General features: G+C 43.4%; 1 long non-coding RNA gene across 1 annotated transcript in view; it reads right to left on the reverse strand.

Annotated features, from left to right (window-relative positions):
• Positions 1 to 6,284: 6,284 nt before the first annotated feature.
• The window catches only part of LOC147021292 (uncharacterized), a 58,577-nt gene continuing 52,316 nt past the window's right edge, over positions 6,285 to 12,545 (reverse strand). The window contains exon 3 of the long non-coding RNA XR_015060744.1: positions 6,285 to 9,805. This is a non-coding gene — a long non-coding RNA (uncharacterized LOC147021292). The remainder of the gene's footprint in view (positions 9,806 to 12,545) is intronic.

Genomic DNA, 12,545 nt, shown 5'->3' on the forward strand with positions numbered 1-12,545 from the left:
CCTTTGGAAGCAGAATGTGAGGCTTCCCTTATTAAACCATCAGCTCCATCTTTGGAGCATAACGATAATGTAATGGACACCAATCAGTACTCGGATTATGATTCGGACGGGGACTCATCACTTGCTTCTTGTGGCAGTGCTGAAGCATGGAATGATCCAGTTTCCCAAGATTCGGAGAGTGTTACCAGTGTTCCACCTGCCGATATCATAAAGTTTCTTCATGACACCTTTCGCAAGAAACATGTTAAAATTAAAAACTTTTTCCCTGACTTATCCGGCTTTATAATCTCTGCGAAGCTTTTGCTTCTCAAAGCCGGACAGCTTGGTGTGACGGAATCACAAGTGTATCGACTCCGGAAATGCATCCTCAAAGCAAAGAATGAGCTGCAGACACAGAGAGACTAAGTTTTTGACACACCCTAACTCTATGTTAGCCTATGGCCTTCTCTATAGCGAGTTTAAATATTAATGGGGGACGCTCCTCCATCTGTAAAGCAGAACTTAAACAGTTTGTTGAGACAAATCACATTGATGTTTTGCTTTTGCAAGAAACAAGATGCAGCTCCTCTTGTGCAAGTGAATGGCAAAGGACAATGAGGGGAAAATGGTTTTTTAGTAGTCTGGAACACCCAAGGGCTGGGGTGGCTGTTTATTTACAACCTTCCTTTTGCAGTCCCAGTGTTGTTTTTAATGAGATTATCAAAGGGTATTTGATTTCACTCACCTTCACACTCAATGGCTTTAAACACACCGTACTGAATGTCTACGCACCTAGCGATAGCACGGAGAGACTCACCTTTTACACACACTTAGAAACGTCTCTTGTACACATTGATTTTGATGGCCTTGTCTGCTTGGGTGGAGATTTTAACTGCACGATGGACCCCACCATTGATCGTAATGGAGAGGAGCCGCACCCAGCAAGCGCAGCGCCTTTGTTGAGAGCCTTGTCCAAGTTTTCCCTGGTTGATGTGTGGAGAATCCGCAATCTTTCTCTCCGCCAATACACGTGGAGTCGGTGTTCAAAAGGCCACGTATCACTTGCAAGATTGGACCGTTTCTACATCAACAGTACCTTTTTAAATGTTGTGAGCAATATGGACATTATTCCGAGCGGCTTCTCAGACCATCACATGGTCGCACTTCGGATTCACCAACCAGTTCGGAATCGTGGTGCTGCCTACTGGACCTTCAACGCAAGCCTCTTGGATGACCAACTGTTTGTCGATGCCTTTGGTGTGTTCTGGAGAGCCTTGCTCCAACGTAAAACTTCCTTCCCCTGCCTTGGAAAATGGTGGGACAACGTCAAAGTGCAAATAAGATCCTTTTGCCAACAATATGGAGCCTACCACACCAAATATGACTCTGCCCTTCAATCCTTGCTTGCCAAAGAAATATTATATTTGCAGACCAACCTCTTGGCCTCAAATCATGAAAGAACCAACCTCTTGCTGGCGAAGAAAAAAGCTCTTCTTGCTGGACTTTGTGCAAAGCAAGCCAGAGGAGCGCTGATTCGTCTCCGACTGGAGAATTTGTGCTACCTGGACACCTCCTCTAAGTTCTTTTTTGGACTGGAAGATCAAACAAAGAGAAGTCAGCAGATAACTTCAGTAAGGACAAAGGAAGGAAGGATAACACACAATCAAAAAGATGTCAGAGCCTCACTCAGACACTACTTTACTGAACTTTATCGTGCTCTGAAAATCGACAACAAAATGGTAACAGTGCTGACTTCTTCCTTACCGACCTTGTCAAAATCTGCAGTTCTACAAATGGACAAGGAAGTAACTTTGGAGGAACTCCAAGCTGCTCTTCAAACTCTACCCTCGGGTAAGGCCTCCGGCCTGGATGGAATTCCTGCGGAATTTTATAAAACCTTTTGGGACCTCCTCGGACCAGAACTACTTGAGGTTATAATCGACGGTCGACGATCAGGCTCACTGCCATTAAGCTGCCGGAGGGCTGTCCTCGCCCTTATCCCCAAAAAGGAGACCTTCAGCAACCACACAACTGGCGTCCCATCTCATTACTCTGTGCAGACTACAAAATATTTTCCAAGGCCCTTGCCAACCGCCTTAAAGCCATAATCGAGGAGATCGTACACCCAGATCAGTCTTACTGTGTCCCGAAGAGGACAATTCATGACAGTATCTTTATTGTGCGTGATATAATTGACATCTGTTCTCTTGAGCAAAGGAATGTCGGGTTGGTGTTCTTAGATCAAGAAAAGGCCTTTGATACCATTGATCATTTTTATCTTTTCTCTGTTTTACGGGGGTTTGGTTTTGGGGAAAATTTTATCTCTCATGTGCAGTTACTGTATAACAACACTTTTAGTCTCTTAAAGGTTAACAACATTTTATGTCCCCCTTTCCCGGTTAATAGAGGCATTCGTCAAGGGTGCCCTCTTTCTGGCCTCCTGTACTCTCTTGCGATCGAGCCTTTGCTCGTTCGGTTGCGTGCACGTCTTCTCGGTTTCCTTCCTCAACCAATGGCGAACCCGTTTAAAGTGATTGCTTATGCAGATGATCTTTGTGCAATCGTTCGCTCGAATGAGGACGTCTCAGCCTTGGTCCGTTGCATTCATGAATTTGGTTTGGCAAGTTCCACAAAAGTGAACTGGGGAAAAAGCAGAGCTCTCCATCTTGGTCCACAAAATGGCGCCATTCCTCCGACTCTTCCCGAGAAACTTAAATGGGAAAGGGATGGAATTCTTTACCTAGGCGTCTTTCTTGGAACTGAGAACTTCATTTTAAAAAACTGGGAATCTCTAATAATTAAAACTGAGAGACGTTTACCAAAGTGGAAGGGCTTACTTTGTCAACTCTCCTATCGGGGCCAAACCCTCATTATAAACAACCTTGCAGCATCAATGCTTTGGCACGTTTTTATAGCACTGCAGGCCCCAGATTTGTTTCTTAAAAAATTACAATCAATTCTTATTGACTTCTTTTGGGGAGGAAAGCATTGGCTCCAACCTGGTGTGTTAAACTTGCCTGTTGCTGAAGGAGGACAGGGGCTGATTGCTATTACCAGCAAGGTGATGGCTTTTCGCCTCCTTTCGCTTCGCAGACTGCTGTACACGGACGTCTCGTGGAAGGCCTTGGCTCACTGCCTGCTTCGGCAGGCGGGGAAACTCGGCTACGATCAGCAACTGTTCCTTATTGACACCAAGAAAGTTGATATAGCATCAGTCCCCCTGTTTTATAGAAGCATGCTGAAGGCATGGCAGGCAGTCACTGTTCGCCGAAATAACAATGACTACTCCCTGGAAATGTTTTTAAATGAGCCCATCTTTTTAAACCCCATTTTTGAAGGGGTCTGCAGCAATTATATTCTTGTGCAGAAGTTTATTGATGCTGGATGTACGAAGGTAAAAGATCTCAGAACTCCTTCTCCTTATAAGTGGAAGCCAACTGCTGACGTCGCTGTGGCCACTGGAGTGAGGTCCATTCGAATTATTGGGAGAATCTTTTCTGTGATTCTGCGCTTTTTCAAGCAAACTAATCTGAATTGGATTCCACAGGTAGAAGCTAACCTTTCTTTATCCCTACATCCATTTCCAGAGCTTTTGCTTCATTTTCAAGGTTTCACCTCCTTTAAATTGATGGAAAAATCTTCTGTTTACGCTTTGTGTGTTAAAACCCTTGTTCCCGATAGACCTGCGGAACCACAAGCACATTGGGGGAGAATGCTTCAGACCACTCATTCTACTTCGATCAACTGGCATGTTATGTACAAGGCACCCACTGCCAAGCGCTCCGGAGATTTGCAGTGGCGACTGGCACATTACATTTTACCATCCAATGTTTTATCTCATCGTATATGTCCCGATAACACAGAATTGTGTCCCTTCTGCGGTGCCACAGAAACTATTTTTCACATTTTTATTGATTGCTCAAGGTTGGCACCCCTTTTTACAGTCTTATCACGTGCTATCCGGGGACTCGGCCTAACTTTTACTTGTTGTGGTTTTGTTTACGGTTTTAGCATCTTCCACCAGCGTAAATATGAGTGCCTGTTAGCAAATTATTTGTCCTCTGAAGTGAAGCTTGCTATATACATGTCAAGGAAACGCAAACTTCAAGATGTTTGTGATTCTGTTTCCGATGTTGTTTATCTCTTTAAAACCTTGGTCACAGCACGAGTGCACCTTGAAATTAATTCCAGTGATTGTACACTGTTTTCACAACAGTGGTGTGTGAACACATCCTTATGTGAACTTGTTGATGGTGTACTTACATTGAAGTTTTAATTTACCTTGTTTCTTTGTTGGGCAATGCTCAGGCATTTGCTTGTACTGGTATAACTTCTCTTGTTACATCATGATCCCAAACAATCAAGAGGCCAAAAGTGTCTGTCTCTCTCTCTCTCTCTCTCTCTCTCTCTCTCTCTCTCTCTCTCTCTCTCTCTCTCTCTCTCTCTCTCTCTCTCTCTCTCTCTGTCTCTGGCTCTGTCTCTGTCTCTGTCTCTGTCTCTGTCTCTGTCTCTGTCTCTGTCTCTGTCTCTGTCTCTGTCTCTGTCTCTGTCTCTGTCTCTGTCTCTGTCTCTGTCTCTGTCTCGCTTGGCACGCACGTGCAAACGCAAGGGGCTGTTGCTCAGTCTCTGGCGGTACGTGTGGAGCCTGTGTTGCTTTCTCTCTTCTTATCATCTTCTCCTCTCTCTAATGTATTTTTTGGGGGTGTTCCTTGTGTATAAATTGTTATCAATGCTTTATCGATTACTTGAAAATTGAATTGGTTTCTTCTCTTCTTTTTTCCACTCTTGTATATAATCCTTTGCTTTGTTGTATTGAATTTTTACCTTTTATACTTTTTTTGTAATAAAAGTCAAAGTCTGTCTCTGTCTCTCTGTCTCTGTCTCTGTCTCTGTCTCTGTCTCTGTCTCTGTCTCTGTCTCTGTCTCTGTCTCGCTTGGCACGCACGTGCAAACGCAAGGGGCTGTTGCTCAGTCTCTGGCGGTACGTGTGGAGCCTGTGTTGCTTTCTCTCTTCTTATCATCTTCTCCTCTCTCTAATGTATTTTTTGGGGGTGTTCCTTGTGTATAAATTGTTATCAATGCTTTATCGATTACTTGAAAATTGAATTGGTTTCTTCTCTTCTTTTTTCCACTCTTGTATATAATCCTTTGCTTTGTTGTATTGAATTTTTACCTTTTATACTTTTTTTGTAATAAAAGGACATAAAAGTCAAAGTCTGTCTCTGTCTCTGTCTCTGTCTCTGTCTCTGGCTCTGTCTCTGGCTCTGCCTCTCTCTCTCTCTCTCTCTGGCTCTCTCTCTCTCTGTCTCTTTCTCTCTCTGTCTCTGTCTCTGTCTCTGTCTCTGTCTCTGTGTCTGTGTCTGTCTCTGTCTCTCTCTCTCTTTCTCTCTCTCTCTCTCTCTCTCTGTCTCTCTGTCTCTCTGTCTCTCTGTCTCTCTCTCTCTCTGTCTCTCTTGCATCATTGGTTGGGACACGGCTATGCTGCTGATGCAGTGTTCCCCTTACCAGTACACTGGTGTTCATTTTGCTGACCTCGGAAGGATGACAGGATGAGTCAACCTCCTGGTGTATTTAAATTCAGCGGCCAACGGGGCTTGAACTCAGGACCCTAGGATCCCAAGCCACCACTCTAACCACTAAGCCAACACCAGGCTTTTTGTTTGTTCTCTGAATGAACATAAACCTACGTCGTCAACACACCAGCACACAAAACATGTCCCGATGAGAGTGCAATCCCTGATCACTCGTTCTAGTTAACTTGCTCCATTGAAGGTGGACAGAGGTTACGTTTTCACCCATATCTGTCTACCTGTGAGCACAATATCTATAAAAGTTAAAGAGGAATTCAGACCAAACTTGTTGGACAAATTGGGTGTATGACAAAGGCGAATTGATTCGTTTTTGGTGATGATCCGAATCCGAATACAAAAGTTTTCTAATTTTTTTTTAAGTGATTCTTCACCATTGAGTAATTGGGCCAAAAATGATATGTAGCACAATATTTCAAAAAGTTATGGACGAGTTATGACAAAACTTGGTGGACGAGTTGGGTAGGGAACAACAAGAAGCTGATTTGATTTGGGTTCAGGTCCGGATGCTGATCCGGCCTATCAGTGGGATATAAAACGTTAACTGTTCAGCCTGGCAGAGTTATGCACTCTACCGAGTGCCGATATACACTACCGGTCAAAAGTTTAAGAACACCCCCATTTTTCCAGTTTTTACTGAAATTTAAGCAGTTTAATGTTTCAATGTACTCTAAAATTAGAGTATAGAACAAATAAACAATTGCAGATAAAACAGAAATCATGGAATCGTTTTGTTGAACAAAATTTAATCTGAATTTTTGACTCATCAAAGTAGCCACCTTTTGCAACTGTAACAGCTGAACATACTCGTGGCATTCTTTCCACAATGGAAATCAAATATTGTTCGGAAAGTTCTTCCCAACACTGTTGCAGAAGTTCCCACAAATGTGTTGCACTTGTAGGTTGCTTTGCTTTCACCCTTTTTTCAAGTTTATCCCCAATCAGGTCGATGGGGTTTAAGTCTGGAGACTGTGCTGGCCATTCCATGATTTGAAGCCTACCGTCTTGTTCTTTTCTTCTAAGGTAGTTTTGACAGCCTGGAGGTATGTTTTGGGTCGTTATCTTGCTGTAGGATGAACCCCTTACCAACTAGGGGTAGACCAGAGGGTATTGCATGGCGCTGCAAAATGCTGTGGTAGCCCTTTTGGTTCAGGGTGCCAGTCACTCTGTGCAAGTCGCTGGTTCTTGATCCAGTAAAAGAGCCCCAGATCATCACGCTTCCTCCTCCATGTTTGACAGTTGGTGTCACACACTGAGGAACCATCCTTTCGCCTACTCAACGGTGTACAAAAACCCTGCAAGATCAACCGAAGATTTCAAATTTTGATTCTTTTCCTTCTTCTTCTACCTTCTTCCAGTTTTCAGGAGTCCACTGGCGGTGCTTCATGGCCCAGGCAAGCCTCTTTTTCTTATTTTGCCATCTTAGCAATGGTTTTCTTACTGCCACTTGACCTGTCAAACCTGCAGCTCGAAGTCTTCTCTTCACAATTGAAACTGAGACTTCCTTACTTCGACCAGTGTTAAGCTGTGCTTAAAGCTGCTATCCTGTGAGCCTCCTATCACGCAAACTGTTGACTCTCAGGAACTTGCCTTCTGATTGTGTTTTGGCTTTGGGTCTGCCAGACCTCTTCCTGTCAGAGTTTCCTCCAGTTTCCAAGTGCCTTTTGATGGTGGAGGAAACTGTACTCACTGACGCCTTGGCTTACTTTGCAATTTCTCCAAAGGAAAGACCTACACTTCTAAGGGTTATAATGGTCTGTCTGTCTTCCTTTGTTAATTGTCTTTTTCTCGCCATTATGATAGCAATATACTACTTCCTGCAGTGCAATATTGTCCAAATAATGCTTCAGATGGTATAGCAACACAGTCTGTTCCAACACTGCTTTTATACAGACAGAGGGATTGTAACTAATCAACAAAAGTTGGGACACCTGCAGGAATTCTTTGCATCAACTTTCAAGGCTCAATATACTTCCATTGCTGCAGAACAGCTGCAATTGCTAACCCATTACTTATTCCCTGAAAAGGGCCTTTTTTAACAACTCTGAAATTTGCATTATTTTTCAGTTTTTCGTCACCTAAACTTTTTTTTTAACTTCTGGCAGTTTACCGCTTGGCTTTATACCATTTCAGGTTATTCACTGGACTTGAACTACTTAAATTTCAGTAAGAACTTAAAAATGGGGGTGTTCTAAAACTTTTGACCAGTCGTGTAGTTTGTACATGGAACCCACTTCCTGTGTCTATTGTCTCATGCTCATCTGAGTGTTGGCAAGAGTCTTTCAAGAGTGTTGGCAAAACTCATCTCATACTGTCCACCACACCGACCCCTACCTTTTCTACTTATCTTTGACATTTAGCTCCTCCATGGGTTGAGATTTCTATGTGAAATAAAACAAATTAAACTGTGCCTCAATATTAATAAAGTTTTATGATACTCAGACATATTGAACGGATTGCATTTTTTGTTTTGTTTCCACTGACATTCTATTTTAACTTCCTTCTTTGCGATTACAAAAAAAATAATTCCCCGATTATTTCCTCTTTCTTCTCCAATATTTTGCCTTCAAAAATAATCTGCACCAATTCCATCCCCCTTTGCTTTTTATGCTTAAAATTTTTTTTAAAGAATAAATCTTCTAATCTTTGTGTCATGTCTTCTTGAACATTTCGGTACAGTATCTGTATTCCTATAATCCTACATCTCTCCTCACCAGTTTCCTCTCAGGGTAAAAAACCAATATTTCTAATCCTCAACTGTCAAAACACTCTTAAAGTATTCATTCCACTGTTTGCTTTTGCCAACGTGGCATCTTTCCTTTTTACAAGTGAAATGCTGACAGTTTGCATGTTCACACTTGTTGAATATCAAATTGTTCCTGCACTAAAATATATCCCGTATTAGACTGACACCAGTCTCTGCCGTCCTTGTATTTGTCTGACTTTCTCTTAGAGCAGAATCAAAATACTTTCCCTTTCACTATTGCAGAATTAAATAAGAAAACACAAGCTGTGAATCAGTGTTAATTACCTCTGGTCATTACAATAGCTACTTCAGCTATAAACAAACTCCCATCTGGCTGGTACTCGTTGGCATTAATTGCTGGCAAGTCCTCCTCACAATTACCTCTACCAAGCTGATTTACAAGATCCCTTCAAAGCACATCGCATGCAGGAAAGACAAGTGGAGAACAAAGGAAAATGAGAGTGAGAAATGCATGCACAAAAACATACTCACCTGAAAATGAGAGTGAGAGATACTTGACTACATGCATGACGATGATGAGTGACCCAACATAATCGGTGAAGATTGTGGTTGAGAGTGGATTAGGAGCAGAGCTCTTGAAGAAATCGTCTTCCCTTTCACAGCATAAGAAATATTGATGAGAAGGCAATTTTCAACATGTCGACTGTATATGAAATATTTGAAAGACAAATACCAGAACCACAAGATCTGTTCCTTCTTAATCACAATAGCATATTTTGCATGTGTTGCTTGAAGGCCTCTCTCAGAGCTAGCACTGAGGCCAAGCCATCACAGGATTTTGCCAAAGCCTTTCTGTGATCATTACCCGAAGCCAAGTCAGAGTTCCTTTGCCATTTCATTTCATCCCACCAGTTATTCTTCATCTTTCAAGGCAGCTTCTGATCTTCCACTTGAGTTACTTGTACTGCTAATGAATTCTGGGATTATCGTGGTCTTCCTTATAGTTCATGTCTTATGAGTATTCCTTTGATTATTTTGTCAGTTGAGTTAAACCAGTCCTTGATGCCAAAATTTTTTTTTAAGCTGAGGACCTTGATGGCAGCAAAGGCCACATTCTTAAGGTACATTCATATACAGTAAACATTACAGAATTCACCCTGAGCATCTGTGACATTATCAGCCTCGAAAAGTTTAGTCACTTTTCATTCCAGATATTATATGATTTGTAGGTGCTTCAATTTACCTGTTTAACTTATTGATTTAGAATCTAGGCATTTGCCCTGGAAGCAGTCTTTGAGGAAGTGACCCAGGGGAAGTGATACCCTCAGCTTGTTGCAAGGCATGTATTGATCTGACCAACAGTCAGCACTTCTGAAAGTTCTTGTGTCACAGGCCTTCGGGATTTTGCAGTCACGTCTCCGAACCTTTGCAGCATAGAGGAGACTGACGGTGAAGAGATTGCATTGCCTTCAAACTTCCCCGCCGTCACGGCAAGCCATCATGGTAAGAGTGATGTCCATCCATCACATCCCTGGAATACACATACATACATACAAACATACATACTGTGACATTTTCCATCAATGCCTCAGTACACATGTATATACATACTGTTGCGGTTTTCAGAGATCATGGGGTGACACATGTCAACACATAAGGGATCTCTAATGTAGTTATATCTGTAGTACTTTTATCTAAATTACGTTTCCCCTCGTATCAGTGGAAAGTGAAATATGTTGTGTTCGTGTCGAAGATTTGAACCCCTTTGTGATTCTTCCCCACCTAAATCCAATATATACATATACGCACAAACATACATGCATACGTACACACATATATATATATATATATATATATATATATATATATATATATATATATATATATATATACATATACACATACACGCACACACATACACCTCTGCAACACCCCAATGCACGCTTTGCAATACTCAACACTACACCCGACATCACATTCAACATGACAACCAACAATGCAAAATCAACATTACAAACCACATTACAAATCAAATCCACAAAGAACATCATAAGGTCGCGGTGCCACGACTGCAAATCGAATAAAATCAAGAATATGATAGCGCACCGGCAAATGGACAGGCCTCCAGCGACAAAGTCGACAACTGCTGCCTCGCGTTGGTTATCGACGCCACTGCAGGAGCTGGGCTTGGCCAATGGGCATTGCAAAAAATCAAGAATGGATCAGTAAGGAAGCAGCACCCACGAAGCTCAAGCTGCGCTCGACGCTGCTTGGTCCCAAAACCATACCCCTCCCAAGGACCTTATAAAGCCAAATAAATAATCAAAGTGCTGAGAATTTGCACATCTGAGGAATCAAAGAGCTAAGGCTGAACCTGCGAGGACGAACAGACTGGTAATGCGGTGCATCGGAGAGCTGACACGTGGATCAAGCAGAAGAGTTTTTCTGGATGTGTCGGCCAAACACAGTGATTTACACTTTCTATCTCCGGATTTCCCTTCTTCTAATTCATTCACTTTGAATGCAGAAGAGTATTCAAGGATGAGCCTTCACTCTTTCTCGGGCTAGGTTATGACTTCACGCTTTCCTCTGAAGCACAACAGACATTCACCTGCACCTCTCCCTTCACTGAGCACCTCATTCTTACGTTGGCACCAATGTGAGCCTGCAGGCTTGCGCCGAGTGAGCGGGAGGCCGACCCTACACCTCGACCTAATCTCTCTCAATCTTTCACTCTTTCTTATTTTGTTTCCCCCAAAATGACAGAGGTGCCTGTGTGGTGGAAATTGTGATAAGATGACTGACGAAGTGGGCTTAGGGTTAGGGGTAAGAGTTTTCTTCTGTGTCACTGTTTTCCTTGTAAATAAGTGCCTTTGCTAATCTTTATAAACGGCTTTCCAAACTTCCTGGCCATCTCTTTCCATTGGTTCGATCACAGTGTGCAAGAGTGACAGGAATTTCCACCACGCCGTTTCGTTATGGTTAGACATGAGCCAACGTTCCACTTACGGTGTCACCCAGCCGTTGTGATTGACAGCAGTGGAGTGTTGGTAAACACAGTCCTTATCTGGGGTGGTTAATTTTCAGGGAAGGTGAAGCGGGAATTGAATGGTGGACCATACCTAAATTAAGCATCTCAGACTGTGTCTGTGGTTGCTTAGCAACTTGTCATTCCACGGAGTTATCTGCAGCTCGTGGGATTCAGCGTTATTGGCCGGGAAGTGGGTCCAAGAACTCCCTTCACGATCCCCGCCGAACCCGTAACAATACATACATACATACAGTACATACCTGCAACATTTCCACACTGATGTGCCAAACATTATGACCACCTGCCTAATATGCTGTTGGTCCTCTGTGTGCCGCCAAAATATCACCCACCCGCCGAGGCATGGACTCTACAAGACCCCTGAAGGTGTCCTGTGGTATCTGGCACCAAAACGTTAGCAGCAGATCCTTCAAGTCCTGTAAGTTGCGAGGTGGAGCCACCATGGATCGGACTTGTCGGTCCAGCACATCCCACAGATGCTCAATCGGATTGGGATCTGGAGAACTTGGAGGCCAGGGCAACACCGTGAACACTTCATCATGTTCCTCAAACCATTCCCGAACAATGTGTGCAGTGTGGCAGGGTGCATTATCCTGCTGAAAGAGGCCACTGCCATCAGGGAATACCATTGCCATAAAGGGGTGTACCTGGTCTGCAACGATGTTTAGGTAGGTGACACGTATCAAATTGACATTCACATGAATGACCGGACCCAGGGTTTCCCAGCAGAACATTGCCCAGAACATCACACTCCCTCCACCGGCTTGTCATCTTCCCACAGTGCATCCTGGTGCCATCACTTCCCCAGGTAAACGGCACACACGTACATGGCCATCCACGTGAACTAAAAGAAAACGGGACTCATCGGACCAGGCGACCTTCTTCCATTGCTCCAAGGTCCAGTTCCAACGCTCGCGTGCCCATTGTCGGTGCTTTCGACGGTGGAGAGGAGTAATCATGGGCACTCTGACTGGTCTACGACTACGCAACCCCATATGCAATTGGGTGCAATGCACTGTGAATTGTGACACATTCCTGCTGTGACCACCATTAATATTTTCTGTGATGTGCCACAGTGGACCTTCTGTCGGTTCGGACCAGAAGGGATAGCCTTCGTTGCCATCGAGCATCGATGAGCCTTGGGTGCCCAACACCCTGTCGCCGGTTTGTGGTTTGTCCCTCCTCGGACCACTGTCGTTAGGTACTCATCACTGCTGACCAA

This window comes from Eptatretus burgeri, chromosome 8 (assembly GCF_056783735.1).
Source record: "Eptatretus burgeri isolate ZD-2024b chromosome 8, Ebu_testis_v1, whole genome shotgun sequence".
NCBI classification, from domain to species: domain Eukaryota; kingdom Metazoa; phylum Chordata; class Myxini; order Myxiniformes; family Myxinidae; genus Eptatretus; species Eptatretus burgeri.